Source organism: Mirounga leonina, unplaced genomic scaffold, assembly GCF_011800145.1.
Source record: "Mirounga leonina isolate KUSES-001 unplaced genomic scaffold, KU_Mleo_1.0 Mir_98, whole genome shotgun sequence".
Lineage (NCBI taxonomy): Eukaryota > Metazoa > Chordata > Mammalia > Carnivora > Phocidae > Mirounga > Mirounga leonina.
In genome coordinates this window covers 6,139,310-6,166,539 of record NW_023270921.1, presented here as the reverse complement: position 1 = coordinate 6,166,539, position 27,230 = coordinate 6,139,310, and the positions used below count along the sequence as shown (strand labels likewise).

At 55.7% G+C, this 27,230-nt stretch overlaps 1 protein-coding gene across 1 annotated transcript in view; it reads right to left on the bottom strand.

The window, feature by feature from the left end:
- Nucleotides 1-23,173, bottom strand: part of LOC118006691 (bifunctional heparan sulfate N-deacetylase/N-sulfotransferase 1) — a 64,785-nt gene extending 41,612 nt beyond the window's left edge. Inside the window, exon 1 of the mRNA XM_034999450.1 lies at nucleotides 22,995-23,173. The gene's annotated coding sequence lies outside the window, so the exon portion shown is untranslated. The remainder of the gene's footprint in view (nucleotides 1-22,994) is intronic.
- Nucleotides 23,174-27,230: the final 4,057 nt, after the last annotated feature.

Genomic DNA, 27,230 nt, shown 5'->3' with positions numbered 1-27,230 from the left:
GGTGATATAGGCTAATACGATGATTAGCCATTTAACAGATTTGGAAACTGAGGTTCAGGAAGCACCTGGCCCAAGGCCACAGATCAAATTCACAGTAGATCCAGAAGGAGAAGAAAGGGGGTCGGGTTTGGGAGCACCCTGTAAGCTGGGTATAAGCAGAGGCCCATTCCCCATCCCCTCTTTCTGTACTTACTGGGCACCGCGAGACACCGAGCCCTGGCGCTGGACACCGAAGATGGAGGCTTTTTGGGGGGCCCCGAGGTTTTGTGCCTCTGGTGTGTGACGCTGCTGCAGGGTAGATGCAGGAAGGTCCCTGCAGTCCCGCATGTTCACCGAGCCCAAATTTTATTTCCCGCCTGGGGCATTCCTGACACTGTCCCCATATCCCCATCCTCACACGCACACGAATGCACAAACTCACACGGTGCCGATCTGTTCAAGTGGGGTCATCGCAGCCGTCTGGGCCACAGGTGCAAGTGTGGGGTGGGCAGCAAACAGCTCCAAAAGTCTGTGAATGGGCACCCGGGCTTGGGGGAGGAGGGGTGGCTGCGGGTCCAGGCGCTGGTAGCCCCACAGGCAATCCCAGGGCCACTGCCCACAGATGACCCGGCCCCTCCCCGCCCGTCACACCCCCAGCACAATCACACCACCACCCACCGCCCAGCCACACCCCACAGCCGCCCAGCTCCACCAGCCACCCAGCCTCGGCCTGCCCCACCCACCACGTACAGCGCAGCAGAGAAAATCCTCCACATTTGCTTCCCAGCTGTGCAGGAGTCTCTCCAGCCCAATTACCCCCCTGGGAGGCCGAACCAGAAGCAAATCCCTTCCTCTGCTGGAATTCACTGCACAACCCATCCCCCACAGGCCCGCAGTGCCGCCTGGCTGCAGGCCAAGCTGCTGCCCATCAGTCACCCCAGAGTCCAGGGCTGCCACCAAGAGACGGTCGGCAGTCTGGCTCAGAGTCTCGGGGTTGCAGAGGGTGCAGCCCCCGCTGCAGTGAGCACGTGGGGACACGGAGACCCCGAGAGAGGAAAGGACCCCCGCCCCCACTCCCACCTACCTGGACCCATTTTCTTGTCCATTAAAACACTGCCCAGTCTCCTCCAAGGCCAGCCTCAGCCCGGAGTTGGACTCTGCGGGCTGTGTTCCAAAGCCCGAGGTGAGCTTCCCCGCTCTGTGTCCCGCCGTGCAATGCTGCGCGCATATGCTCCCAGACGCCGGCTGCTCTCGCAACTACAGCGCCGGTCCCCCAACTTCACCAAAAGCTCTCCAAAGCAGAGGCGGTCTCCTACCCACGACAGGTGCTCAAGAGAGATGGGCCCCTGCCAATTACCTTCCCTCTTTGAATCCGCTATGAGAAATCTCCAAGCTAAATTCATTAATAATACGAACTTTCATTTATTAGACACAAATACGTCTGTACTCCGTGCTATTAACCCTTTCACAGCACCGCGACCTACCTTCCCCTCACATTACAGACGAGGACAGTAAGGCCCAGAGGGGCCCCCTCCCACGGAGCAAACGAGTGGGTGACTGGGATCCCGCACAGGCCAGCCGGCTCCAGAGCCGGGGCTCGTCAGCTTTCGGCCACGCGGGCCCCCCACGTTCACCCGGCACGGCTCTCACCACTGCTCCGCACATCCCACTCTCTGCTCCCTTTGAATGGTGCTCTTTCTGTTTTTGTTTTCATCCATTTTATGTGTGTGTGTGTGCGTGTGTGTTTTAAAGATTTTATTTATCTATTTGACAGAGACAGACACAGCGAGAGAGGGAACACAAGCAGGGGGAGCGGGAGAGGGAGAAGCAGGTTCCCCGCTGAGCAGGGAGCCTGACGTGGGGTTCGATCCCAGGACCCTGGGATCATGACCTGAGGTGAAGGCAGACGCTTAATGACTGAGCCACCCAGGTGCCCCCCATTTTATGTGTATTTTAACATCAAAAGCAGCCTCTCATGATCCGTCTTGGCAGAAGACTCACAAATCATCCATCAGCCAACAAGCAAACAAAGCATAACATGCTGGTTCACTCCCAGGTTCCCAACCTGGGATTTGTTCTGGGTTCCCCAGCAGGGATTGCTCAACCAAAAAACCTCAGGAACTTAGACCCCACTTGTTGAGAATTTGTCTTTCCTCCAACAGAGCCCGAGTTGAGAGTTTACCTTGCACTGGCTCTCAAGAAAGGGTTTACCGAGCAAACAAACAACCAGCTTGTGGGGAGGGGCAGAATGAGGAATAAGACAGGTCAGGACCAGTTGCCCTCCAGTCCCACTGAAGCTCCTAACACAGATCAGGGTGAGCAGGCCCATTACAGGGCATGCTCCCCACTAGCCCATGAAGCTACCCCAAATAGGGCTCTCTCCCCTCAACCCCCAAATCCATTCCTATTTTTCTTAGGCTCAGGTCACAGGCATTCAAAAGGAATGGAATGATATTTCCTTGCAAATATCATAAACTCCCTCGCTGACAGCAGCCAGCACTGGCTGAGCTCCTGGTAACTCAGCAGCCCCACACTGGGACCGTGCTGAGAGCTTTCCCCGATCTGTCACACCCCATCCTCACACCCTGAGAGGTGGGGACACTGATATATGCACTTTACAGATGGGGAAACTTAGGCTCAGAGAGGGTAAGCAACTGACTAAAGGTCACACACCTGGGCAGAGGCAGAGCTTAGGATGACCCCAAGCCATCCCACCCTGGGGCCCCTGTTTGTAACCCCTATATAGTCCTCATGTCCAGCTTTCCACACCATTCTTAACCCAGGTCTGTGGCCTAGAGCACATCCAGAGAGAGGCTTCCCGAAGATCACCAGCCCCAGCTGCCTAAACACAGGCTGACCCAATTTCTCCAGGGATGTGAAAGCCTTCACTGGCAGAGAAGGACACCACAGATTCCCAGAAAGGCAAGATCTCAGCCAGAGGGTCTTCCCCTTCCCTTGTCCCGGGGGCCTCTGTCATCTCTGACAAGCAGGTGTCCACATGAGAAAGGGGGCTGCCCCCACACCCCAGGCAAAGGCCTCATGTGAAGGAAGAAGAGACAGAGGCAGGAGTGAGGGTAAGAAGCAGGAAATCTCAACTTCGAGAGCGAACTCAGAGGATAACGGTGACCAGCATGCTTCACGGGTCTGGTGCACACCAGGTACTATCATGACCTCATTTATTCACCATTTCTTCCCAATGAAGTAGAAACAAGTTTATCACGCCCTGAATACCTACCCTGCCCCGCCTGCCACCCCTGCAGGGCAGCCAGGCAATGCCGGGCAGCTCCAGCCTCTGTCCTTCCGCATGCCCATCCCAGGTCACCGGATGCCCCCTGAGAGATTCCAAAAAGCAGGTGTTCTGGGGGTGGTGGGGGCTCCATCTCACAGATGCAAAAGCCAAAATCCACATGGGCCTGGAGTCCACATCAGCATCCCAGCCCCTCCACTCACCCTCTCTCTGCACCTCTGGATGAGACCCTTCCCTACTTCTAGCCTCTGTTTTCTCGACTGGACAATGAGGGGTGTGGACTAGATCAGAAGTCTGTGACCTCCTGGAGTTACAGAACCCTCTAAGAATCTATAAAAACTCTTAGTGAGTTCCCCCAGACAGATACCACATTCCAAACAAATTCAGGGTAACTGTGACCGGCCCCCACCATACAACAAATTAAGAACATGGGAACTTTCTAGGGGTCCTTCTGGCTTTGACATGCCGCAGCTTACACAGTGTAGACAGGATCGAAGTCATGAATGTGACTTCTGAGCACCCTGGGACCTCACCATTCCAGCTACCCATCATGGCCCTGCAGTAAATCTTTAACTCTCAGACCTGTTGGCTTCCAGTGGATTCATGGACTGCCCAGCTCAACAGAAGCTACAACAGAAACTAAGCCCTTCCTTCCCATCCCTCAGCCACCACCTCCTTCTACTCCATCAGAAATCTGCCCTGTCAGCCCTGAGCCATCTCTCTGGGGCGGCCCCAGGGGCTGTGACACTTGAGGAACCTGCTCCCGGTCCTAAATGCAGGCAGGATCCAGTGCCAGGCTTGGGGGCCAGGCTACCCCCACCCCCAGCCCCCAGCCCCCTCCCACGTGGCTGTGAACATGCAGGCACACACACGTCTGTCCAGACAGACCTGGAGGACTGGACAGGAGGGAGGGGACTAGGGGCCATGGTTAGAGGGTATGGGAAGGCTGGGGAGAGAATGACAAGACCCACCAGACCTCCAGGGAGCAGCGCTGGGCTCCGCTTCCCTTCAGTGCGTCCTCTTAATGGCTACACACCCCTCACTTAACACTGCCGCACCTAATCCCAGAGCTAGGACAAATGGCATTACTCTATGCCCAGCCGCCTCCCTGGGAGGGAGGGAGGGAGGGAGGGACAGAAGGAGGGGTGGCCCTAGGGCACCCTGAACCGAGTCACCAACCGAGATCCCTGCCATCCCTGCCGGAAGCCTCCAGGCCCCTCACTAACATGTTCCTTGCTAGAGGCCACCAGCCCCTCCCTCCTGGACTCTTCGGGAAGAGGATGTCCTGCCCAATTCTGCCCCACACCCAGGGGCCCCACAGCAGACGGAGGCCTCCGCCTGGAGGCACCTTCCATGGAAGGGGAGAAAGCATGTCCCTGGCCCTTATGCTGATGGGCCCTCCAGACACTGTCAAGAAAGGTAGCAGCCAGCACTGGAGGGAGCCCACATTGGCTGCAGCCCTGCCTGGCTTCCGCCGTGGAGATCCAAATAAGGCCCTTCCCCCTCCAGACCTCAGTTTCCCCACGTGTCCTGAGAAGCAGAGAAAGAAGTCCTGATATCCTCTATGGGGGCCGGCTGGTGGTCAACGCGTTTGTGACACTGGCTTCTGGGCCCTGCCCCCACTCCAAGACTCAGCTGGCGGGTCCTCCCCTTTGCCCCGTCCAGCAGAGGAAGAAAGAGGCTAACTGCCAGAGTGTGGAAGGCGTAGAATCCATGCCAGCGGGTTGAGGTGTTGGGTAAAAAGGGCCTGACGTAGCCCAGAGAGGAGAAGTAACTAGGCCATGGTCACACACGCAGCTGGAAAGGGGCCAGGCGAACTTGGCTTCGCTCTGCAGCAGTATAATACATGGGAGACTGTCCACCCACGAGCGTATTTGCCTTTTCAGAGGACACCAAGAAAAGCACAGGGCTACTTGCTGATGGCAGGAGTTCAGGCCCCAAGAGTTGCAGGAGGGAAAAAGATGGAGTGTTGTATGTGTGGGCCTGGTGATGGAGACTGGGCTCACTGTCCAAGTCCCCTCATGTCACATCACAACGGTGGCCCAGGACCCTTCCAGCCCTGCATAAATCCTGAGAACCCCTGCAGGGAGTAGAGGCCTTGGCTACCTCTTCACAGCAGCGTAAGGCCCAGCCAACAGGCCCAGCAGGGGTGATGGGGAAACTGTCCCAGATGGACACCCCAAGATTAGGCTGCCCACAAGATAGGAAACCAAAAGGCCTCCAGGCCCTGTAGCCAGAGCGGAGGGAAGCTGGATGTGTGGGGGCAACAAAGAGGAAGGGGAAGCTTTGAGTCACTTAGAGCTGCAGACGCTCCCTAATCTCCCGGATGCCTGGTGGGTACAGCGCGGGCCTGCTGAGACCAGGGAGGCTTCAGTCGGGGCATGCATGAAAGTGGCCTCATCCCTCTAGACTTGCTGCGGCTTACCACCACGACAGAAGCCCCCCACCTACATGCTTACATGGAGGCACAGCTGGTAGGGGAAGGGGCAGGAGGTGGGGGAGGCAGGTGGAAGGGCCTCACTTTCTCTAGAATCCAGAAACTAGAGAGCACAGACGGAGTGAAAAGCACCAGTGACCTACTTATTGCAGATTCCTTTTAAAGGGGCCCAAGAGGCCTCAGTGAGCTGCTTAGAAGGTGCGTCGCAGGTGTCCCTGCACTTCCAAGGCTTGGGGATCAGTTCCTGGGGTCAGGAGACTGGAGGTGCAGCCCTAGCCCCGGCTAGGGTGAGGCTGGCGAGGCAGCAGGCACAAACGGGCCAGAGGCACCCATTCTCAGGTGTTGCTGCATACCTGCCCAGTGCTAAGAGTGAGCACCGTCTCCCAGGGGCACCTGAGAGTGAGGGCTCCCTACCGTGTGCCTCTAGGTGCCTCGCTTGCCTTACCCTCCTCTAACCTGCCGGTGACCTCAGCCAAGCACCTGCTCCTTTCCAGGACTTGCTTTATTCACCGGCAAAATGGACAGTGCCAGATGACTCCAGAGGCCCTCCTGGTTCCAAGCTAGGCGACTGACCTCTGCAGCTCATCCCCAGACATGGGCCCAATGGCCCCCACTCCCTGCCATCCATAAACCCATCAGTCCCCAAGCTCCAGGCAGAAAACACATTATACAACCCCCCCACCCGATATAACCATGTGCTGGGCCCTTTGCTAGATGCTTGGCCTCCACTTCATTAGGGCTTCATCTTACAAGTATGGAAACTGAGGCTCACGGAAGTTAAGCAACTTGCTAAGGCTCCCAGTGGGGAAGTGCTTCACTGAGGTTCGAACCAGTGTCTGGCTGCAATCCTACATCCCACGGCATCGGCCACAGACAACCTAAACCCCACTAGGGCCCGGAGGATGCCAGCGGGTCTTTGCACCTCCCACACCCCCGAGGGTGCAGTGGTGAGGCTAATGTGAAAGGCAGGCTGGCGGGGGCCGGGAGCAGGCGGGCAGGGATGGGAAGCCCGCGTGGGCGCTGAGCACCTGCAGACCGACCAGCCTCCGGCCAAGCTAGCTGTCCACCACCGTGGCTGCGGCGTCTTCCTTGCCAACAGCATACCGCGGCCGCCGTGCCATTTTTAAATCACTACACAGATGCAAAGCTTTCTCATAGCCATGGCTTTAGCGTCACATGACAACCTCATAAAAACACAACGGGGATTTCTTCCGCGTTTCTCAAATGAGAAAAATGGGGTTCCCAGGGGCAGGGTGACATCCCCAAAGGCACACAGTGAGGCAGTATTCGGGAGTGAACTTAGAGCCCACCTCTTCTGCTGCCCGGTCCAGAGCTTTGTCGCCTCCTCCACGTCCTTGACTTTTGGTTCAACCAGCACTTAGTACGTTTTTGAGAGCTCACTCCGTGCAGGTTTATACCCAGCGCTTCCCATACTATCTCATTCAACCATCCTCATAAACGAAGTACTACCGGCTTCATTTCACAGAGACGCTGGGACTCTGAGACGTGGGTATCTTGGCCAAGGTCCCCTCGCTAGGAAGGGGCAGTGCTGGCTCGGGGGCCGAAGCTCAGAACCTTTGTGCTGCGCTGCTCTGTCTGGGACCCGAGGCGAAAGGAGACCAGACACACTCCAACAGCATGTGCGCCTGGCAGGTTATGGCAAGAGTATGATAATAGGAAGACAAGCAAAGCTCGCAGAGAGCCCACAAGACAGAGGCTGTTACAAACATCCGGGCAGGAGGCCAGGAGTCTAAGCAAAGGACATGGGAACAGAGGGAGGTGACAGATAGTAGGGAGGCGGCCTTGTGAGACCTTGGTCAAGTGCCTTGCTTTCTCTGGATCTCAATTTACCCGCTGTAAGAAAGTCCCTGGAATATCTCCAGAGCCCCCCTCCACCCCTAAAAACGCCTAGACTCTGGGAAAACAAGCAATGCCTGGTTTGACAGCCTGGCTGTGAGCCCTGGGGTCTCTGAAATGTCCTTGGCCATCCTGGCATGGCTCAACTGCTGAGAAACAGGCTTGCAAAAGCCCAGGGCTCAGGCGGCATGCCTGGGCACCAGTGAAGTGTGGGTCTTGAAGGGGCCACATTCCTCCACCCGTTGTCAACCTCTCCACGGCTCCACTGGAGCAAGCACCAACCAGCCTGGACCTAGACCAGGAACTGAGGGCACAGTCAAGTGCCCAGTGGAATGCCACTCCCGGCCTGCCTTGCCCCCATGGGCCCTATCCAGAGCCCTCCGTGCAACTCAAGTCCCCTCGATGTCACCCGCCCCTCAAAGCCCCACATTTGCATTCCCTCAGGTCAGCCACTGGGAAGTACACACAAGGGGTCCTGTAGGAGAACTTAAGGGAAATAATCACTCCGTCCCCGAGGGACCTATGCAAGGTGAAGGCGGCTCGTGCCGTCAGTGAGGACCCTCAGCGGGGGAAGGGCAAGCGAGTCCAGTAGGGCCAGCCCTCAGTTCTCACTCTGGCAGGTAGGCGGGGTCAGGGACTTACCAAGAGGACTCAGGCCAAGTCCCCACACTCATGGCTGCCCTCAAATCACTACATGTAACATGCTCCTACTCTGTAACCTTCCATGGCTCCTACTCCCAACAGGCAAAACCCTGAACCTGACCCACCACCCAGGTCACTGGTATTAAGAGCCCGTGTTAACAGAGTATGGGATGTGCCAGGGCCTTCGCTAAGTGTTTTGTGTGGATTTTCTCATTTAACTCTCACTGCAACGCTGACAAGGTACTATGGTTGACCCATTTTCACAGATGAGAAAATTCAGGCTCAGAGAGATTATATCACTGGCCCAGAGTCTCACAGGCAAGCCGCAGAGCAAGGATTCACACCCATATCTGGACTCCAAGTCCGGGTTCTAAACCACTGTGCGATGCGGCATCCTCAAGTACACCTTGCCACCCTCAGAACCCTGGGGCCAGCTCAACCCTTCTATGTACAAGAGGGGAGGGGCACCTGGGTGGCTCAGTCGGTTAAGCCTCTGCCTTTGGCTCAGGTCCTGGGATGGAGCCCCACATCGGGCTCCCTGCTCAGTGCGGGGTCTGCTTCTCCCTCTCCCTCTGCCTGCTGCTCTCCCTGCTTGTGCTCTCTCTCTGTCAGATAAATAAATAAAATATTTTTTAAAAGGAGGGGAAATCAAGGCACAGAATGAAAGCTCTCTCTATTGGTAGCAGAGCCAGGGCAAGGCCTGAAGTCTCCAGGGCTCCCCTACACCCCCACAAGAGGCACGCTGGGCAGAAAGGCCGGGACCACCATGACAATGAGTCCTCAGATCTGCCTTTTTCCGAGGAAAAGCAGGAGCACGTTTGTGAAGAGAGAAAAGAACATGAAGAGCCCAGGAAATATCTGTTCTTAGAGGACAGATTCTCAGAGTTCAGGAGGGTACCCCTCACACCCACGCAAGAATCGCCCCTTCAACAATAGGAATATGTAGGCCCAGGACCAACTTCTGCCCATGTGCCCCTCCACTCCAGCCAGTGCTCCAACTTAATGCATCTGACCTGAAATCTCCATTTCTCTCCCCAAACTTGTTTGTCCTGTAGCCTTCCCTGTCTCGGTAAATGACAACACTGTCCCTCCGGTCCTTTAGGCCAGAGTCCTTGCTGTGGACACCCTCTCACACCCCACACCTAATCCATCAGCTTATCCTATAAAATTGATACAGAATCTGACCTCTGGTTGCCACATGGTGGTCACACTGAGCCCTTCTTCATTCGTGTGACTACAGAAGCCTCCTGGCCGGGCATCCTGCTTCTTCTCAGGCGGTGGCCCACTCGATCCTTCCCAGATGTGTGCTGAAGTGAGTGTGACCTCAGCCCCAGCCCCTCGGCAGCTTCCCCTTTACTCACACTAAATACCAAAGACCCCTCGGGGGGCCAGAGGGCCCTGCAGTCTGCCCCTCCATACTCCCTCTGGCCCCATCTCCTGCCAGAATGGCTCTTCCTTCCGTCCCAGCCACACCAGTCTCCTTCCTGCCCCTCAAACACACCCCACACCCTCCCGCCTCAAAGCCTTTGTGTTGCTGTTCCCTCTGCCCGAAATGCTCTTCCCCCGCCCTTATGGAGCCTGCTGTCCCTCTCGCCAGAGACATAGCAGAGCCACTTGCTCAAATCACTCTTTTTACCGCCAACCAAGCTTTAGTTTTCCTCCAGGCCCCTCTCGCCACCTGACAAACAGCCAGTGTTGAACTAGTATCTGTTGCTTTGTTGATTCTACCCCATCACTAGAATGTCAGCCCCACGTCCAAAGCAGGGCTTGGTCTGTTTTGCTCACTGCCATGTCCCAGGACAAGAAAAAGTGTCTGGGGCGCCTGGGTGGCTCAGTTGGTTAAGCGACTGCCTTCGGCTCAGGTCATGATCCTGGAGTCCTGGGATCGAGTCCCGCATCGGGCTCCCTGCTCGGCGGGGAGTCTGCTTCTCCCTCTGACCCTCCCCCCTCTCATGTGCTCTCTGTCTCTCTCATTCTCTCTGTCTCAAATAAATAAATAAAATCTTTAAAAAAAAAAAAAAGAAAAGAAAAAGTGTCTGAACAAAGTAAATGCTTGAAAAAAAGTTATTGAATGAGGGACCATTGCCTCCCTCATCTGAACACATCTTTTGGTTTCTGCAGCCCCTGGAGACCAGTGTCACTTGGAGGCTGATCACCTGTGGCAGCTGAAACCCTGACGGTTGTCACATGAACACTTCCTGGCCAGATCTCCATCCTGTCCCGGGACAACTAACTGCTTGGACCAGAGGAGGATTTTACCTTGGTCCCTGTCTGATACCTGTGCCCACCCTTTTGGCCACTGGGGGAGGCCTTGACAGTGGGGCCCACAGGGTGGATTCCGCCACCAGCAGGAGCAGGGTCTGGGCTACCCCCTCTCCCAGCCCCCCAGGGCTGCCGGGTCCAGGTCTGGCTTCTGACAAAGGTTGCCCCGTGCTCCCAGCAAGAGGAGGTGGGGGGGGGGGGGTAGCCCAGTGCCATGCCTGCCCCTTTCCTGTTGCAGGGGGAGGGCCATCAGAAGGAAGCTTTGTTTTCAGAATAAAGAGCATGAAGCCCAGTGCCAGGCGGAAACGGGCACCAAGGGGGCTGGCCCGTCAGAGACAGTTTACGGAAAAACAACAACAAAAATGGGATGGAGAATGTCTGAGGTATAATTTGCACACCCAACCGGTTTCATGCCTCCAGGGTGGCTGTGACGATGGTGGCTTCACTTTTCCAGGCCCTAGCCTGGAGGCTGACACAGACAATCAGACGACTGTCCCAGCTGGGTGATCTGGCATTGACCCTGCAGAGGGAGGTGGGGACAGAGGAGTGTAGCCTTGCCTGGGAATCAGATGACCTGAATCTGAGCCTGACTTACTACGCTCCCGCGTGCGACGCTGGGAGAGTGCCTTCTTCTATGTACCTCAGTTTACCCATCTGTAAACGGCTTATCCAGGCCTGCACTTGAAGCCTTGGGGCACCCCTCAGCCTGTGGCCAGGTCACTGGCCACACAGGCTAGAGTTCCAACTTCCCTGGGCTCAGGTCCTCCCTGTGGGGCCTGCCAGCCAGGGCACAGCCCCTGCCCACTCTGACCCAGGCTTTCTAGCCTCCCTCATCCCATGATTACCTGAAATATGTGCAAGCTCTCTGGGCCTGGCCCAGTGACAGAGGGCCTCACCCCCACCCAGACACTGGCACCTACGCTGATCCCCTCTATCATCTTCTCCAAGGATGGCGCATAGGCCCTTTCAGCGACAACTACTGAAAAGAACCCAGCATGTTAGCACACAGAGGGCAAAAGAGAAGCCCTGAGAGGGAAAGGGGCATGCTGACGTCACACAGCACAGCTATCAGCCAGGGGTCCCCCCGCCAGGCCTGGGCTTCATGAGTTAAGACAGGGTCCTCAAAACCTGGCTACAGAGCCACATGTCTGAACCTTGTGGGGAGAGGGAGGTTGTACCTTAGACTGAAGGAACCAAAGATGGGGGACAGAAATCTACATGCAGTTTTTATAGCTTCCCAGCTTTTTCTTGTACCCAGAACACCTACAACCTCTCAGCCAAGACCTCTTCCAGGAGGAGCTAGCTTAGCTGGCCTTAGGGCTGGTCGGGATTTCAACCGAAAAAGTGAAATAAACCTTGGGCAGGCAGATAGCTGGACAAAGGAGCGGATGGATAAAGCATGTACTCTAGGAGCAGAATAAAGCAGAGACAGGCTCGAAAGAGGGCCCAGTCCAGTAAACACTTGAACTGATGCCTCCCTTCCCCCCGTCCCCCTAGGACGCAGAGGTCTGGACTTGGTGCCATCTGAGGGCTACGATCCCCGCCTCCCTCTCCCCCCAAATTCCTCCGAGCCCCCTGGGAGAGTGAAATGTGGGATGGTTGCAAGTGAAATGTTCCACAGTATGGGACAACACTTTCAGCGACTGTTTATCCACAGCTTAAGAAGCTGCCTGGGTCAGTGGCTAAGCAGCCACAGCTTATCTGGGAGGAGGATTCAAGGGCCACAGGGCAGGCTGATCCAGAGGCCTCGATTAAATAGAACCTTCCCAGCTGGTGGGGAGCACCACTGCCACCCCTTCGTTCATAAAAGAAACACTTAATTTGCTCCTGCTGTGTACACGGCCCTGAGCCTGAGCACGATGCTTTGAGCAGAGATGGGCCAGCCCCCCGCCCCCCCCCCCCCCATCGTTAAAGAGCTCACAACGCAGACAGACGAGGAACAACACTATATGACGCAGGAGAGAAAGCAGCCCATGCCTTCAGGATAGGGTTACAAACTCAGATGCCTAGATGGCCAGAAAGACCAGGTGAGTGTGCGAAGAACTCAGGCTCGAGGTATTCTGATCTTCCAAATTTGTGAAGTAAAGCCAGAAATCAGGATTTTTAGGTAAAAATCTCCTCTTGGCAATCAGCTCAGTTTTTGGCATGGGCTAAGCAGAACCTGCCCGTGGGGCAGATGTGCCCTGCCAGTTTGTGTGGCCTCTGTTTTCTTGAAAGGGACATGCTGTGTCACAGAACATGCTGTGAAGCTCAGTGGAAGCCAACTTCCCTGCAGCTGAGGTCCCCGGGAAGGCTTCTGGGGAGAGAAAGATGGGTGCGGGCTGCAGGATAGGGAGAGTACTCCTGCGAGGGAATCCTGGGGAGGGGTAGGCATACCCGCTGGAAACACAGGGGCCGTGGATCAAGGGGTCCCCAGCCTATGGCCTGCCTTTTCCACTAAAGAGGAGTTCCTGTCTCTGTCCCCAAAGCAGGCAAGAGGCATCAGCTCTGTCTGTCCCCGGGTGGCAGGAGGAGGGCCCCCTGCCCAGCAAACCTCCAGATTAAATCAATGGGCAGCAGCAGAGCACAGGTTCGATTTCATCCCTGGAGCTTGAGGAACAGGTCAGCTAATGCAACAGCTCCATCAGAGGAAGAGACAGTGGAGGACAAAACGAGGTTAAGAATCGTCTCCTGCCTGGCCAGGCCTGGCTGGTTATATAAGCCTGCCTCAGGACAAAGCCACGTTCAAGGCACCAGGGAGGGCCTGGGCTAGAGAGTCCCAGAAATACAGAGAAGGTTCTCCCTCCCTCCCTGTCTACCCCTACTCTCCCACCTTGCCTTGCAGTTCCTGGAAAGCCCAACACAGAGTACACAGCCAAAGCTGGAGACCAAGACCCCAACGTAAGGCACTTAACAGGATCGCAGAGCTGGGACTAATAATAATAGCACACTTTTACCAAGTGATTACTTTGTATCAGGCTGGTCCTGATACAAAGTCCTTCTCATGGATTATCTTATTTTAAAAGCTGGTGGCACCATGAGATAACTATTATTATTCCTCCCGTGTTACAGAGAGGGAAACTGAGGCACGGACACAGCCACTTAGCCAAGGTCACACAGCTCCTAAGTGAAGGATTTAGAACCCTACACCGGCCTCCGCGACCACACTCTGAACCATCGTATTCTGCTGCCGCCGGCCTACGGTCTCCTAGAATATTACAGCCACGCTGCCTCGTCAGCAACCTGCTCGCTGCAACGCAGGCACATGGCCTCCTGCCCTCCTGTCAGCACCTGGGGGGACACTGAGTCCTCTGACAACCTGATGAAACCTACAGACTCTCTCTGCAGAAAAAGAACGCAGAGGAATGCCGCCAAAATGTCGTGCATGATCTCCGGGGCACAGAGACTTCTGCATTGGTGAGATGGATGAGTCAAGATCACAGGATCCACAGGATCGAGAGATAGGTGGCAGAGGAACAGGACTCCCCCAAGCCCTTTGGGACAGCTCATATCTGTAAACATGAAGTCTAAACTCACAGCTGCTTAAGTTCATAGGCGTGGGCACGAATCAGGGCTCAGGGCCTAGTCATCCCTTCGGGGCTGAGAGAACAGAAGAAATCACAATACAATAGCCCTCGCCTCTGCACCCACTGGGTGTGACTCACAGCTGCCGGGCAGACGGTGCACAGCTGGGCCGTGGCATCTGGACGGGGGTGGCATCACTAAGCACACCATCCCAGCCTCTCGCCCACTCCACGAGTCAGCACCCAGTGAGCCCACCTCGCTAGAGACCAGTCCTGGCCTTGCCCTAAGTCCACAGCTCTGAGTGTTTCCCAAGGGGACCACCCCACAGTCCCTGCCCAGCTTCTGTGCCAGCCGGAGCCCAGGGAGTAGTGAGTCAAGACAACAGCCCCTTGCAAGGCTCCAGAAGACCCCGGCTCCGGGGCCAAGTCTTCTGCTATCTCACTGCGGGACCTCAAGTAGGCCCCTCCTGACTCTCAGAATCCACCAACTGTAAAGTGGGGAGACCACCCTATCAAGTCCTTCCCAGCAGCATGACAAACTTCACGGAGCCCTGGGATCCTACTTTCAGGAAGTTACATAAACATCCTTCAGAGAAACAAAAGTCAAACCTAAAGACCACTTTTTTTTTTAAAGGATATCAAGAAGCGCTTTTTATAGTCCAACTTCCCCCATCCTACTTCCATTGTTCCAGATATCCTCTCAGGACCTAGAAAACACACTTGGTTTCCGTCTGGGCTTTGGGCTTCTTGGTGTTCTCCCTTGGACACTGCCCCACCTCTCTTTGGCAGCTTTCTCCCCCAGGACACACCCGTCTCTGCCCCCAGCATCGCTCTGGGCCACCCCGAGGGCGATGGCTACCCAGACTGCCTGAGACGGGGTGGGGGGCAGGGACAGTGTTCGGGAAACAAACCCTTCCCTGGTCAGAACAGAGATAGCTCTGGCTTCTGGTCCCAATCATGACACCGTGTGTGTCCCTGTGTGGGCAAGTCCCTGCTCCTCGGTTCCCCGCTGAGAAATGGAGAGGCTCCCACAGTGTCAGGAAAGCCCTCCAGCTCCTGGGCTCCTTGGGGACACCGAGGCAGAAAAGAACAGCAGGCGAGACAGTGGGCTCTGATCTTGACCCCCATCCCCACCCCTCCTGCTAGAACCAGAGGAGACCCACTCTTCTCTCTCTGATTTTCTCTCTTGCCCTAGCTGTGGGATCCTGAACTCAGCACTGAGTGAGTGTCTGTGTGTCTCAAATGGCTGTCCAGATGACAGGAGGAATGACAGGGTCTGCAGTGGAGGCCCCAATGTGGAGGCTTCAGCCCTACTCACCCCAACACAATCCCATCACCCCCGCCAAAACCTAATTCACTCATTTGATAGTATATACGTTTCTGCATCTTTAAAAAACCAGTCTATGTTGTGCCTGCTAAACAAACACTCCAAGACAATCCCCCAGCTCCCTTCTTCCAAAGAAATCGTGCTTCTAAGCACCCCTACAGAATTCTACAGAATTCCTAGATCTACCACCTTATGGCTATACGGCCTCAGTATTTTCATCTAAAAAATGGGGACAATAATAGTGCCTGCTTTATAGGATTATGCCTAGTAAGCACTGATAAGCTCTCAAAAAATGTTGAGTGGCAATTTTATGATCATCATCATTAAAATGACTGAGATGCTTAAAGGCATGGGGCTGGTGACGCTAAGGCCCCTTAGCCCTCTCAGACCACGTCTGACCACCGTAATCCACACACACATGTGTGCGGCCTCACCCCCAGCACACATGCTTCTCTGAAGCAGGACCCACACTCTGCCTGATTCCAGCCCTAGCACACAGCTGGCTTGCTCCTGGCATCCACCTTTGCCACCCACAAAGCCCCCTACCCTTCAAGTCCCCTGATCCTGCCTTCCTTGAGTGACCACCGTCTTCTCTAATTGTGTTGGGGTTTTACTGAGCCTCATCACTGTGTCACAAGCTTGCTTCCTGGAGATGGGAAGCTGTTACAAGATGGTAGCTCCCTGAAGACAGGGTAAAGAGAAACTGGGCTTTTCTCCGGGTCTTCAACATATGCTGGATGTCCGAGTATGCTGAGAGCCCAAGGAGAGAAGCATCTTTTTTTTTTAAATTATCTAACCAAGTGTTTCTTGAACTTTAGCATGCACCTGAATCCCTTGGAGGCTCCTTAAAACAGACTGCTGGGCCCCTCCTTCCCGCCTCATCCCAGTTTCTGATTCAGTAGGTCTGGGGTGGGGCCAGATACTTTGCATCTCCAGCAAGTGCTGTTGGTGCAGATACGGACTTTGAGGACCAATGACTTTGCCTGCAGGTGAACTGGGAAGAGCTCTCACGAGTCTGTGACGCTGAGCCTCCTGTAAAAGCTTAAGCAGGAGCTGCCCTGATGTAAGGAGAGGAAGAAGGGAACCTGGGCAGACAGGGAGGCCTGAGTGAAGGCGCCGTGATGATGACATCCATTTCTCCTCACCTGGCCTCCGCCTGGGCAGGCAGCGCAGACCAGAGGCGGCTCTCCCACCGCGCAGATACAGCAGACCTCCGCCGCCCGACTGCCACTGCAGACCTGCCCAGACAGGTCGACTCCCGGCTGGCCGAGGGGTGAAGAGGATCCCCGCCCTGCCTCAGACAGCCAGACCTCAGCTGTGAAGGAGGCCAGAGTCTCCAAGCGCTGGGATTCGGCTCCACGCCTCCAGACACGACCCCGTCCATCTTGGCTGACTCTGAGTGTTTCCTCCCTTCCGAGCCTAGCTCCCAGCACTGTCTGTGTCCTACTCACCTGCCTCAAGACCTACCCCAAGGTCACCTCTCCCTGCCATCATCCTGTCCCTGTTTCCAGGGCACAGGGAGGCCAGGAGGGAGGCCTCTGGAGGTTCCAGCCCACAGTGTGCACTGTCTGGGGTATGCGTCCCTCGTCTTGAGGACGGCCACAGGACCTGCCAGCCGGGCCAACTTATCTGACACCATTCCACGTGGCCACCAGAGAGGAAACTGGGCCTGCACAACTTGCACACCTTAACCTTGATGAAGGGAGAGAAGAGGAAAAACAGGTGTAACAAAGAGAAGAAATCCTGTCAGGCTTCCTGGGTAAGAATGCCAGCACCCACACCCTATACAAATTGCCCTGACTCTCTGGGCCTCAGTTTCCTCTTCTGAACAAGCCTTCTCAGGCTATTAGAAAGTTCAGGAACTCAAACTCCAAGGATTCTTCCCTCCATCTCTGAAGGGACAGCCCACCCCCTAGGTGTAAACAATAGTAATACCCACTGTTATCTTTGAAGAGCTCCTACTGACTGGGCTCTTCCTCTGGGTAAGGCATCGATCTGTTCAACTCTCCTAGCAAAGCAGGATGATTACTATCCTCATTTTGCGGTTGAGAAAACCAATGCTCAAAAGGGATTTAAGATTTAGGTAATTTGCACCAGATCCCACAGCTAATGGTGGCAGAGCTGGGGTTCGAACCCCCAACTTTGGACTCCACTCTGCAATGCCGCCCACCACTGCTGATGTAGGAATGGCCCACATGTAGCGCCTGCCTCCAAAGCATGGATCCTAGAAGAAATGAGACATGTCCCCCTTAAGAAATCAGGATTCAAAGCCAGGTGTGTGAAGGGCCCGGTGACGAGGCCATATAACAGGCTCTGCCCATGCAAAAGCAGGGAGCAGGCAAGGCCAGCTCTGTGGCATTAGGGATGACTGTACGGAACAGGTAACACTGGAGTTGGGCCCTGGTTGGGGAGAACTGGGGGCGGGGCGGCAGGGGAAGTGACTGGCGCCCCGTATCCTCACCAGGAACAGAAATGCTCACGCAGGAAAGGACAAGAGGCAGGTTCTGCTTGAGGGTTGAGGGAAATGGGGGATGGGGCACAGGGTCACATAGTGGGCTACTCCCTAGACCTTGCCCTCAAATAAATAAATGCTCGGGCGCCTGGGTGGCTCAGACGGTTAAGGGTCTGCCTTCGGCTCAGGTCATGATCCCAGTGTCCTGGGATCGAGTCCCGCATCAGGCTCCCTGCTCCTTGGGAGCCTGCTTCTCCCTCTGCTTCTCTCTCTCTCTGTCTCTCATGAATAAATAAATAAAATCTTTAAAAAAAAATGCTCATTTGCAATCTATATTTTGATTAGATTAATCCAATCTGTATTAAGAAATAGAACAGGGAGAAATACAAAGGGCTAGGAGGCAACTTAATATAAACACTCCTCCATCTAGAAAAGAGCTTTGGTCCCCTCTGTGACTCCTTGTGGCAGACTGGCTCTGGCCCAGAGGCCACACAGTCCTAGACATCCATGTCCCTCCCTTCTACCAAGCTCCAAGCTTCCAAGCTGAAGCAAATGGGCAGAACTTTGTATCAGCCCCACGGGCAGGAGAAAACACCTCTGCTGGTGACAACCGCCAACCCCCCAGGACCAGGAGACCCTGCTTTAACTTTACTGCAGGGAAGGAGGGGGACAGCCCTGCCCCCACCCCAGCCCTCCCACTCCTCACTTTCAAATTCACTGGCCCTTTCCTCCAACTCCTACTGATTCTGACTGATTCGTGATTCAGCCTTCTTTCCACACATTTGAGGAAAGAGAGACTGAACCCATTTCACAGACCGGAAAATGGAAGCAGAAGGTTCCAGTCCTCTGTGAAACCACAGTCCCCGGCAGCTCAGGCTCTGGCAGCTGATCCAGACGTCCCAAGGGGCTCCTGGAAGATCAGCTGTGCTGAATGTATTCCACGGGGTAAGGACTCTCCCAGGCAGAGCACTGCAGGCCAGGCAAGTACAGGGAACTTCCCAAGAAGCACAGGAAGGGGCAGCTCTGGAGAGCTATGAGAAAAACAGGGGGTGGAAGTGGGCCGAGCACCACCCCAACTGCTGGGATTCTCGAGAGAAAAGGGAACTAAGAGAGGTCACCTAGGCCTGACCCTGCTGGTTTACAGGCCCTCTGCTCCCTCCCCCCTCTCCCGTCTCACTGCATACCTTTAGCAATGGAGATCTTGCCTCCTCCCCAGGCATCCTATTCCCCTGTTAGCCTCCTGTCCCCCTTGGTGCTGTCCCTGGCCTCAGAGGCACGGGACAAGGCTATGCCCTCTGCCCACAGAGAACCCTGCAGGAGTTCAAAAGCGGTGACACTGCCACTTAAGGGTCCTTCCCCAAACCTTAGGTCACCCGTAATGACCCCAATCCCCAAGGCAGCTACCAAGTCCTGCAGCCTCCTCCTCCTTTCCTCAGCCCTATGGCCTGTGTCGGGCTTTGGTCAGCTCTCTGCTGGACCACAATTAGCATCATCTCTGAGTGGGTCTCAACGCCACCAGTCTTGCCATCATCTTTGGCCAAATGACTTCTGAGAGGAACGGCATGCTAGGGCAGAAACAGTTCCGGCCTGCGTTCCAATACAGCTCTGTACGGGACTCAACCCCTCAGAGCCTCCATTTCCCCATCTGAAAATGGGGCGGGGGGGGGTTCCTAGCGGCAGCAGCTACTTTGCAGGGGTATCGTGAGATTTCAATGGAGCGTCTGTAAGGAGCCTGGCACGAGACACAGTAACAGGCATCAACTCGAGGAGCTGCTTACAACCCTCTGTCCTCTCCACCGGCTACAGAATAAAACCCAAACTCCTGAGCAGGATGCTGCAAACACCCCACAACCCAATCTTGCTTCCCACTCTCCCCCCCTCCCCTAGCCTGCATCCTCACAAACACTTCCTCCCCCAGGAAGCCCTGCCGACATTAACAACCAAAAGAGCTTTTCCCCTCTACTGACCTTCCAAAGCCCATCTATCACTGACCACGTCCTGCCTCTTTACCATCACTGATCCTCGTCTTCCCTCCCCCATCAGACCAGCAGCCTCTCCACTGAGAAACAAGTGGCACCTCACCCCATTTCATTTCCCCATCACCCCACTCCGCAGTTTCCATACATATTTAACAAATTACCCTAATGTTCCATTTCACGTAAAGCACGTCCAAGTCCTCCAAACAGTCCAGATATTTCAAGCCATACCCAAAACCAAATTCCAAGCCAGCAGAAGTCTGCCCAATCTCTAGGGACTTGTAGGCCTGGCACTGGTCCCAAAGTATGGAAGACAGGTCGAGCAGTCCCAAAGCCCAGGGCAGAGAGAGCTCAGGGCTGCTGAGACTAGAGCCCGTTTCCACGTTTCTCAGATGCAGAGTCTCTCAGTTGGCCCCCGGGCCAACCCCCAGTCTATGATTCCATACTCCACCACATCCTCAACTTGTGATTTAAAATTGCTTCTTGCATGGCCCTTGTTGACAAGAGGCTCACTATCCATCTTTTCTTGCTTGCTGGCTCCAACCCTTCACCTGTTGATTCTCCCAGAGGCTTCTCTCCCTTCTCTGATCACGATGATAAGGATCGTCTGGCCACATGCCAAGGGTCATCCCCATCCCTCAGGACTCCTTTCAGCCATCCAGCCCCTCCACTCATTGCCCCACATTTCTGAGTCCCCTCAAAGTCCAGCTAGTAGTGGAATTTCCACTCTTGTTCCTACAGGCTAACAGTGATCTGTCGGCCCAGGAGGGCCCCCTATTCGTGGAGTCTAGCAAAGGCCTGCAGACCCTGCAAATCCCAGACAGAGTATGGGCACAGCCCCCAGAGCAGCTCGAACAGTAACGCCCAAACTTGCATCTCCCAAGAACTTTCATTACCTACCCCACTCCATTGTTTTAAGATGTCATTTATTAGCTAACAAGTTGTTTTCCATTAAAAAAAAAATTACTCAAGGCTCCCAATCAGAGGCTGACAGCAGTCATGAGATGGTACCTCCACTAAAAGATTGGGCCAGCACAGGGCATTAAAGCCAGTGGAAGTCTGGGTCACCCCACACATTCACTCACGGGCCTACACTGCATCCTAGGCTCAGAAATCCCATATACACATGCATTTTCCAATAGGATTCTGTAATCCTGACACTGGCTCAAAGTCACCCCCCATCACTGTCCTCAGGGACCTTTGGGGCTGGAGCACCTAGAACAGCCCATTAGTTCAGTAATAAGGACCCTGCTGATGATTCACAGAAGAGGACACCTGGGATATAAATCCCTTGGCCTTATGTCTCTCGTCGCCCCAAGGACTCCACTTCTTGGCCCTACCTCCACCCCCTGCTGATCTGAAAGTGACCTGGTCTGAATGGAGATGAAAGGCTCTGCCGTCCCATGGGTGCTGGGGAGGGGCCTGTTGACAAAGCCACCAGCTGTCCCTAGCTGAAGCCAGGGACACCAGCTCCTCCCTGCACCCCCCGCACTGGGAGAGCATTCCTGCCATGGACCCAGCCCTCAACCGAAGTTGGACCATCACAGAGCTCCGGGCCCAGGCTCCAGTGGACTTCCCTTCTGCTCCAGCTGCCCACAATAACAAGAGCTGGGCACCAGATCTCACCCCACACCAGTACCAGGCAGAAGGAGCATCAGCTGGGGATAAGGGTAATGGGGAAAGGGGACGGTATCCTCGTAACTTGAACTGAAAATGACACCGTGAGCTCAGTCACAGCAGGACCTTACAGAGCTCTGTAGCTGAGACTCAGGCTGGGGGAGGAGAGTCAAATCCAAGCTCCACCACTTCCCACCTGTGTGACCTTCACCATCCTGTGCCTCAGTTGCCCCCTTGGTGAAATGCGGTTAATAGTAAAGTGGGAGAATCGAATAAAATAACATATGTAAAGCAAGTAGCCCAGTACCTGCCACATAGTAAACATGCAGTAAATACTTGTTGAATAGAAACATGCCATCCTTTACTGAGGTACCACTGGTTCTCATTTCAACTTTATTCTAGAAGATAACTATATCTTCCCCATTTTACAGGTAAGGAAACTGAGGTGAGGGGAAGGTAAGGAACCAGCCCAAGGTCACAGAGCTGGGAAGTGACAGACACCCAGGTCAGTCTGCACCTCAGACCAGGGGGCAGTACTGCCCGAGGCCATCCTGAATGATTGGGGGTTGGTGGGGAGGAGTACAGAGCTGGGGCTAGACGGGGTTGGGGGGGTGGGGGGGTTCTGCATCCCCTGGGCCTGGCTTGGCTCCTGGCTGACCCGTGTGCTCGAATCCGGGAAAGCAGAGCCAGGAGGCCAGTTCCCAGATTCCCGGCCTGTCCCAGAGCCCACGCGGCCACCGGCGCCCCCTCCTCACCCCGTCCCAGGGTGTTCAGGAGCAGCGTTCAAAACGGAGGCTCCTGGCTCCGAGAACCTGAGGGAGGAAGGGAGTTAGAGACCAGGCCGCGCAGTCCCGAGAAAACCGGTCTGGCTGCCTTACCCTGCCCCGAGCGGGGACCCGGCCTCTAACCCCCTCCCTAGCCAGACAAAAGTTTCCCCTGTTCGGGAGGAGGGGAGGGGGAGGGGGCATTCCTCGCGAGTGACATTATCCGTGACCTACAGCTGCCGCGCTGCCCTCGCCCGCACCCTGGCCTGCCCCGGCCCCCGCGCGGCCCCCCACCCCTTTGTCCTCCCACCCCGGTGCGCGGGGCCCCGGCAGACTCGGCTCGCCCGCCCGGCGCCCGCCCGCACTAAACTTGCGCCGGCGGCCGCTTGGGCCCCGCGCGGCCTGCACGCCCGGCTCGGGCCCCGCCGGCCCAGCGACAGGGGACTGGCTGGCCCCGGCCCTCCCAGCCTCTTACCTGCCCAGGCTGGGGCACCCCCCCCGGGGGAGGAGGAGCTCCCGGCCAGCCGCGGGACGCCTGGGTTCCCCCCCGGGCCGTGCGGGCGCCGCCGGGCTCTGGCCCCGGCCGGGGTTAACCCCTCGCCGGCCGCCTCCCGCCGCTCCCACCCCCGCTCCGCGCCGCAGCCGCCGCCACCGCCCGCTCCGCCTCCCGCCTCCCGCCCGCTGTCCCCCTCCCCCTCCCGCCCGGTGCCCAGCCCCCAGTCCCGGCCCCCGGTACTGCGCTGGGGCAGCTCGCAGTTCGCCCCCTCACCGTCCGGCGGTCCCGCGGCGGGGAGGTGGGGGTCTCCCCGAAGACTGGAAGTTGGGGCGCGCTGCTGCGCGCCCCGCAGGCCGGTGGGGCACAGAGGGGCGAGCCCGCGCGCCCAGGGCCCCCGGCCCGTCTCCCCTTCCCTTCGCCCGCCGCGGCGCCTACCTCCCCGAATCGCGGCGGTGGGAGCCGGGTTCGATCCCGTGATGGAGCGTGGGTGCCGGCCACAGATCGGCTCCGGAGGCCCGGGCGGCCAGCGGGCGTGTGGCGAGCGCCCCGGGGCGGGGGCCGGGGCGGGACCGGGCGCTGCTATCGGGGCTGGATTTCTCGGCTTCCACCCGGATTCTCCCTCGGCTCTCCCGGCCGATTCGGTGCTGCTCGGCGACCACGTGACGCGGGCTGCCTTTGACCCCTGTCTCCGAGCGAGTAGGGGGCGGGGGCCGGAGCGGGTGTCAGATGCGGGACCCACGAGGGCCCCGGGCGGCTGCCGGGCGTCCGGGAGGCGGTGACCCCCGGGGAAACAAAGCCCGGGGGAAGCCAACAAGTTATGCGAGGTCAAAGAGGGAACAGCGCTGGGGGTCCGAGAGGCTTCGGAGAAAATGAGGGAGACAAAGACCCGCGCCCACCGCGCCTCCGGGGCCCCCGGGGAGCGCCCTGGCCGGGACCGAAGGGGGCCTCCGGGCTCTGCCGCCTCTGGGCTTATGACAACCCTCCAGGGCCTCCCCAGACGGCTCCCCCGACAACCAGGTCTCTGCCGGAGTGACCCCTCCTGAGCTCCTGGGCAGGCCTTCGCCACCCCACCCCACCCCACCCCACCCCACCCCACCCCACCCCACCCCACCTTTGCCCCGACTCTCGAAAACCCCTTTATTTCCTTTATCGTGATTATCTGGTTCATTTACTGGTCTCATTGTTTACTAGAATGTCATCTCCCCCAACAAGTTGTTCCCAGCTGAATCCCCAGAGCATGACCCAGAACTGGCAGATGAAGGGGTGAATGACCTTTACAGATTTCTTCTCCCACTGAGCCTCAGTTTCCCATCGCCAGTGTCATTTCAACCATCTCAAGGGCCCTGCAAGTTAGACAAGACTATAGTGGCCATCCTCATTAAATGGATGGGGACAATGAGGCTCAGAGAGATGCAATGATTTCTGGGAGTCTCACTGAGAGCTAAGGGGAGTCTGTGCTCAGATCTGACTGCTTTAGGCAGAGGGGCTTTTTGCCCTCTATGAACCATCCTGAATAAGGAGAGATGGGCCAGGGGAGGGGGGGATTTGATTAGTGAGCCTCGAGGAACTTGCTAATGATGTGGATCACTAGGCCCCTCCCCTGAAGATCCTGACTCTGTGGGCCTGGCGTGAGACTGGGGCAAATTTAGAAAACAGTAGATTGGTAGTTTCCTAAGGACCTTCTCAGGCTCAAGATTAACTGTAGGAACAAAGTTCAAAAAGCATATGAGCAACCAGAGCAGAGCCAAGAGAGGCAGAAAGGCCAAGCTGGACATATGACAGTAGGAGAGACTCATGCCAAGTCCCCTAAAGGATAACTTTGTGCTGGGGGAAAAGGGGTTTTCAGCTAGCCCACTCATGTCTCAGAGAGGGGAAAGATGCTGAGGCCTGAAGAAGAAAGAGATGCTGGGGGATGGGACTGGGCTCCTGACTCCTAGATGTGCCCAAGTGACAGCTCCGGATGGAGTACCATCAGACAGGAATGAGCCTGGTAGTGGTGGTCCCAGGCCCAAACAACAGGCCATGTTCAAAGAGGGGCTTGTGACTTCTTAGTGCATACTCCAGCCCTGCCACCAGTTTGGCCAGGGAATCAGCATCCACCAGCGAATTATCCTTTATAATCTATGTTCCTGTGGTCAATGATCTAAAAGTCCTTGAATATGCTCTGAGTCTTAGGCAGGTTAAACAAGCCCCCTAGAACCTTACTCATGCTAATCTCAGAGCTCTAGAAGACCATTTCCATCCACATGAGGTCCTGTGAGCTTCTTCTCTGTGCCAGGCACCAAGCTCCTGGTAAGGGAGAAGCAGGGTTGAAAGAGACATGGGTCTACACTCAAGAGGTATACAGGCATGTTTGGAGATGATCCGCATGCCCCTCCCTGTGTCCAGGAGCTGGCTAAGCTGAGTGCCTGCTGCGGAGGCCTAGGGCAAGTGCTATGGCCTACAGTAAGAGGGGAGCAAAATGAGGGAGCTTTTGGGAGAGGCAGCCTCAGAGCAGGATCAGGGGGAATGGGTGGGACTGGGGTGGGGAAAAGGACATGCTCTGCACAAGGAACAGCCCATGCAAAGGCCACATGGAAAGTGCTCAGGAAAAGCTGAATGTTGCATGGGTGGGAGGCAGGGGCCAGGAGGAGAAGGGCAGAGATAGCAGGAAGGAAAGAATGAGCAAGAAAACTGGAGAGGTGGGTTAGAAGTAGATTATAGGGGACCTCTTGGGAGAAGCTCCATAGATTGGACATTATCTTGAGGGCCTGGTGAAGCAAGAAGGCCATAAGAAGGTGAAGGAGCTGTGGGAGGGTCGAGGGGAAGGGAGGCCAGTCAGGTCACAGAGCCATCATCCTCCTGTCCAGGCTGATTGGGATCTGGCATCTCATCAATGGAGTTGCAAATCCAAAGCATTTGGGGGGGCAGCAGTGAGCTGGGGTAACTCCCCATCCCTGATAGCTACCTCTTCCTACCCTGTTCACGTCTTTAGAGTTGCTGTTCACCAAGCTGGCCGCAAGGCCCTCCAGCTCAATGTCACCCAGAAAGCCTGTAAGGAGGTGAGGCCCAGGCCCCACCCAGGGAATTTGCCTCCACTGGACTAGGTGAAGCTGACCTGCATTTCTAACCACACCCCAGGAAGTTCTGAGGAAGACTATCAAGATGCCCTGTTTCTCCATCCCCTCAGGATCCACCCACACCTCTCAGAGCTTCAGGGATTTTCTTTGTGCTGACAACTCCCCTGCCCACACCCCTTCCTCAGCCCCAGGTGGCCTCTCCACTGCCCACTTAATATGTCCCTTGGCTGTCCCAAGTCAGAGGCTTTATCCGACTCCACAAGTCAGAGGCTGAACTCATTTCTTCTACCCAGATCTGCTTCCCTCCCTCCTCCTGTGTCCCCAACTCACATGTCCAGTCCAGAAATCTGACACCAGCCCCTTGTCCCCACATCCCATCCAAGAGCCAGTCCCATTGGTTCTGCCTCCAGATGTTTTTTAAATCCAATGCAACCCCATTTCTTCTTCTTCACCATTGCCAATACAAGCTGCCATCTTGTATCCACCGTGGTCCATGTTCACAGTCTCTTAATTGCTCTCTCTCCCTCCCTCCCACTTTGCTCCCTCTGATGCAACCTCATCTGCTCATTTCCTACTTAAAACTACCAATGGCTTCCCATTGATCTTAGGATAAATTCCCTGCCCTGATGTTCAACCTCACCTCTTGTACTAAATGTTATGCCCCACCTTCCCCTTTACCTAATTCTTTTTTTTTTTTTTTTAAGATTTTTATTTATTTATTCATGAGAGACAGAGAGAGAGAGGCAGAGGGAGAAGCAGGCTCCCAAGGAGCAGAGAGCCCGATGCGGGACTTGATCCCAGGACCCTGGGATCATGACCTGAGCCGAAGGCAGACGCTTAACCATCTGAGCCACCCAGGCGCCCTACCTGACTAATTCTTTGATAAGAATGTAGACTCAGCCAGACTGCCGGCTTTGAATGCGGGCCTTTCCACTTACAAGCTGTGTGACCTTGGGCCTGTTTGTCAACGTTTCTGTGCTCAGCTTCCTTATCTCTAAAATAGGAACAATAATAGTATTGTAGTTCACAGGTTTTTCGTGAGAATTAAATGAGTTAAATATGCCAAGCCTTCAGGGTGGTCTCTGTTACATGAGAAACACTATATATAAGTGTTAGCTGAGCATTTCTTGTGATCCTTTAGATCTCAGGCTAAATTTCATTTCTTCCTGGGGCTTTTCCTACACCCCTAATCCAGACCAGGCTTCCTGGTCTACATGCCACATCCCCCTCCATCCCCCTTAGTTACTTGTCCACTGCCCATCTCTCCCCCTAGAGCGTAAGCTCTTTGTGGGCAGGCCCTCTTTTGTCTCAGACACCGCTGAGCCCCACGGCCCTGCTCAGCACCAGGCAGAGGGTGGGCAACTCGCACACATTCACTAACAAAACAGATGAAATTAAATTCAACAGATTCAGCACCAAATAGATACTGTCTACCTACAAAATGCTTGTCAATGGTACTTTATTCATTTATTTATTTGACTTTTTTTTTTTTAATTTAGAGGGAGAGAGTGCTGTGCCCTGGGGGGTGGAGAGGGAGGTGTGTAGGGGAGGAGCAAAGGGAGAGGGAGAGAATCTTAAGCAGACTCCACACTGAGCATGGGAACCAGAGGCA